Genomic DNA, 5,256 nt, shown 5'->3' with positions numbered 1-5,256 from the left:
CCCCCCCCCTTGCACCACCTCCTTAACCAAGGTCTTGAAATCTTCGAGCCCTTCGGTCAAGAGCCCTCTTCACTGAATAATCCTCGATACGACACTTCAACGTGCAAAGATCCTCAGCAGCAACTAAACCCCATCACACCAGAGACCTCTCCAACTAAGAGCAGCAACTTTACTGAACATGCCGACTCTGTCAATGCCTTCGCTGCAACCGCTACATCTAAACGTACCTCCACCCCCATCTTAAATTTTGATCAAAGCCAGGTAGAAATTGATTGTAGATGTACTGTTAATCTATCATTCTTTCTTTCCAATCCTTACTGCCTTAACCTCTTTTGTAAAGGAGGAATGTGTTGATGTAAGTGACTCCTCCCCGGCGAGGCCCACTCCAAGGCATCAGCCATCAGATGAGGAATGCCACCTCGCAGCAGAACTCAGGAAATGCCCTTCTATACCAGCCCTTGCACTCTTGGTTCCACTCCCACAGACTCAGTGGGAGCTCTTCAAGTCGACTCTTAAGTCTAATATTCAAGTGTAAGGGTGTTTCTACCTTTATTCATGTCCAAACGACACATTTAAGCATTTACCGCCATCTTGACATTCAAGTTCTAACACTTGAACAGGTTTCACATCACGCCCTCTAAATTTGACTTTTCCAACAAATTCATTCTTGAAATAGCGGAGCCTCAAAAATGGGTCACCACATTTGTAAGTTCTTTTTTTGTGGTTTGTAGATTTTATGATCAATACTTGTCTTATCACGTAGTAACATAAGACGTTTCATCCTAATGCAGCATATGGAAATTTTTATGTACATGCTCGTTGGAAGGCACAAAGAAATGCTTCATCGAGAGGGTCTTGCGTTCACAACACCCCATCTAGTTTTTGGAATTCAGGAGTTATGGAAGAGGTTCAAATCATTGAGAAGGAAAGACCTATTCCAATGGGGCAAGCGTCTGGCTGACTTGGTGCTAAAGGCGGGGGAAAAGTGGATGGAGGATGTGACCAAGGTATACACTCCAATGATCTGGGCCGATAAACATTGGGTGGGGCTCGCTATTAACCTCGACATGGGCTACGTTGAGATTATGGGCCCACAACCTTCGTTGAACAAAGACAAGAAGGTGTTCACGTTTATGGAAGTGCTTCTCACTGCACTCCCCTACCTCGTGAAGAAGGTTTCCAAACCACAACAAACTCAGTTCCGTGGTCTCGAGCCTTTCTATTGGAAAAGGATGAAGGATATCTACATCAACGAACGCTCGGGTGATTGTGGACCTCTCAGCATCAAGTTCATGGATTTTCACGTTCACGGTGATCCAGCACCCCACATGTCTGGAATCACAGACATCGTAGTTGATTATCTACGCAAGCAGTATGCCATGGATGTCTACAAAACCATCGTCCTACCTGCTTATCACGCTCCAACATTTCCTTGATCATGAGTCCATTCCATCACCGCTCTAGTACTATTGTCTCTAAGCTTTTAATTGTGTCTTATGCTATGTAAACTCTGGTGACTGCAAAACCTTTTTTTTGTAGAGTCACTAGTTGGCTTCTTAATCGGCTTTCTCTAGGGTGATAATGTTTTCCAGACTTTTTGCCCAGTTTGTGTTGGATCTTTTTTAAGTTTCCTATTGTTGCTTCTGTTTAATTGGAACCAACATAGCTGTATAATGGTCCCTTAAATCACCTTATAATTGGATGTACATACTGACCGGTTAGATCAATCTAAACCACCATTACTTAACCTGTCTTCTATATATGTACCAAACGATAAGCTTAAGACGTATCTCTCAATTAGGGTTAAAACTCTGAAAACCATCTCCGCCTCTCTACTTTCTACATCCTCGTCGGAGTGAAGATGACCAGTTCGTCTTCTTCAAGCTCCAGATCCGCTGCCCGCAGGTCCGTTCACGGCGTCCCAAAAAAATTTTGGTGTGGGAAAGGACTCAGCATCTGGGCTTCCGAAACCAAGGAGAACCCATTCCAAAGATTTTACCGCTGCGAAATCGCCCTACAGGTCCTCCTTTCACCCCAGTTATCTATTATTCGAATATCACTGCTTTAAGTCGTAACTTTTTCTTCTGTTCTGCCCTTAAAACATAGGAAATCTGAGTCCCACCTCTTTAAGTGGGAAGACGAAGCAATACTAGATGAAGTTAGTATGGTGGAGGCCAAAGTCTTGGATCTCGTCCACGACTTTCAGTCCCTCTCGAAGAGCGTAACTGAACAGATTGACTCACACAAGACTTGGCTACAGGAGCTTGAGGTTGAGATGATGTCTAAGCTCAATGAACACATGTCGAAGGTGGCCCAATCTATGGATGAAGCAACTCGACAGTTCAAAGAAGACATGGATGCTACTCTCAATTCAAACATGAACACAACACTTCTCAGCAACAATGGACCGGTTCATAACTTCGCAGCTGCTGTTGGCATTGTGTTAGCTATCGCATGCCTCTATTGGAAGCTCCTCTGAACATTATAAATAAGTTATCGATGCTTGCTTCTCGTTTTAGTTCTTCTTCGTCGCTACTCTAAGTTTTTATGTCAATCTATGAATCCTAGTTCAACCAACTATCTCATCTTATAATCTAATCTGATTTACAACTCTTTACATATATAATTAGCACAGATGATCTCAAAGTGTTTTTTGTGATGGAGGGGATTTACTATGTGTTTGCCTTACTTTAGGTTCGTTGTACATGTGTTCCATGTATATATCCACATCCACACCTCTATTTATGTGTGCGTATAACAACGCCCACATGCATTACACACTACCTAATCCGACAATCAAAAGTGATAACAAAAATCAACAACAACTCAACATCCTTAAGTTTTGGAAACACAATTATCCCAACTTAGTAACAATACACTTAAATCTTGATAAGCAAATGATTTAGTCTCAAAATACTCCGAAAAGCAATACTGATCCCAAATAAACGACTTAAACATGATAAGTTCGTTTTTTCTAAAAAAAAATTCTCTCCTCCGATGGGGTCCTATCCCACTTATGTTTCCTGCAAAAAAATCTCACTCTCCTCTCTATATGGATTCATTGCAACGGCTCCTGTTGTGCCCTACACCACGACATCTTCCACACCTATTAGGAATCAGCTTTGTCTTCTTAGACACCTGAAACAAATTTACCAATTTTAATGATTCTCATTGGCCACACATTATGTTCACGAGGTAAAGACATAACTATGCATGTACGTACCGGGAATTCACCAGTAGAGGGGATCCTGTTCTTCCTACGAAGCCCTGCTGGCCTCGACGTCAAGGGCGGCATCAACACCATTTCCTTAACGTGTTCAGGAACATCCACATCTCTTGGATCTCCCTCTGGATTAATTATACCAGCATATGTCTCCCTCCAAGTCGTTGTCTTGTACCAGTGACCCACCAATGTTTCATATGTCACTCCCAAACTGTCAGCAGCAATCATTGCATGACCATAGGGAATTTGCAGCTTATCAAAATACTTGCAATCACATTTCTTTTCAGCAAGCATCACACGCTCCTTTCTTCCAAACTTTCCCACAATTTCACAAGTCCAATTAGAGACCGAGTTCACTTTGCTACCCTTCATTGTTGCCATACTTTTCGTCATCTCTTTATCAACCTCCACACTAACAATCCCCCTATGCTTCTCTGCTTTCTTTCTCCTAGCAGCAAACCACCTTGTCATCTTCCTCTGAATGAATATTATCAATTCCATTATCGGAGACGTCCTCCCTTCCACCAAAGCGTTGTTAAGCTGCTCAGCTATATTGCTAATCATTATATTATAGCGCTCGCCAGGAAAGTTCGCTCTAGACCAATGAGCAGAACCGATCTTCCCCAAATAAATGCCGCATGCATTGTTCGTTGCTCTCACCTTACTGAACAGATCTCTGTAATCCCGTTGTCTGTATGCAGTTGCAGCATCAGTCACCATCTTGGCCAAGTGCTTGCTAGAGTAGCGTGAGTTGACGTTCCTTGCCAAATGGACAATGCAGGCCCCATGTTGAGCAGATGGATATACACGTTTCACAGCATTAGAGATTGATGTAGCACGATCAGATATAATAGCCAGACTTGGGGAATCAGCTAATATACACTCAACCTTCTGGAGGAACCAAGTCCACGCATCAGTGTCTTCACTGTCCACAACAGCAAAAGCTAGAGGAAATATCTGGAAATTTGCATCCTGCCCACTAGCAGTCAATAGCACCCCCTTGTACTTGCCTCCTAGGTGTGTACCATCTATCACCAGCACACGACGTAGCTTCTTAAACCCATCTATGGACGCCCCAAAGGAAAGGAACATATAAAGAAACCGCTCATCTCCATCCTCATTTATCTCAGTTTCCAAATCAGCAACAGTTCCAGGATTGGCAAGTTTTAACATGTGTAAATACTCGGGCAGCTTCAAGTACAACTCTTCCTCTGATCCACGAATGTCAATGATAGCTTTTTCTTTTGCCCGATAGCACTTCATGTAAGATGCTGTCACTCGGAGATCCTCCGGCACTAGCCTCTGCAACTCAGACGCCACTGGTCCTTTACCGGGTTGCCCAAACTTACTTTTGTAAACCGCTGCAATCACCTTAGATGTAGCTTTGCTCTTATACCCCTGCCTTGACTCGATGGGGCAACGATGATCTAGTTGAGCTTTCCTTATCTCATAATACCCACATCCTCTAATCTCGTGAGCTGTAACCCTCCAATCACAGTGTTCATCGGGACACTCAACAACAAAGGAATCAACTTTGGTTCTTGTCTGCTTGAAATGGAATTGATTCTTAATAGCATATATTGCCAAAGATATCTGACAATCTTCCTTGTTACCAAAGACCTTCCCAACATAGATCCTCCCATCCCTGTCATCCAAATCCATGTTCGGGATCTCTGCTGCAGCGTAGCTAGTATCATCAAACAGTGGAGGGATATCAAACTCCTCATCATCAACTTCATCTAATTTTCTTGTGGACACCCTACACGGCCTGTCCACACTAACATGGGCATCCACGCCATAGAGCCACGGGTTTTGCTTACGAAAGTCTTCATCTTTCGGGAGTTTGACGCCACTGCTACTACCACCCAACTCAACAACATGGTCAAAAGCATCATTAGTGGTGAAAGTGTAACGGCGAGGTCCACTATTTGTTGTCAAACCATCAACAATTTCGTCCTCATTGTAGATGACATTAACAGCATTGGAGCCTTTATAGTCACTGCTTAGTAATGGGTTCCAGAAATCTTTGTCAT

The sequence above is a fragment of the Brassica oleracea genome, unplaced genomic scaffold (assembly GCF_000695525.1).
Source record: "Brassica oleracea var. oleracea cultivar TO1000 unplaced genomic scaffold, BOL UnpScaffold00825, whole genome shotgun sequence".
NCBI classification, from domain to species: Eukaryota; Viridiplantae; Streptophyta; class Magnoliopsida; order Brassicales; family Brassicaceae; genus Brassica; species Brassica oleracea.
The sequence above is the reverse complement of the archived record's forward strand: the minus strand, read 5'-3'. Positions refer to the sequence as shown.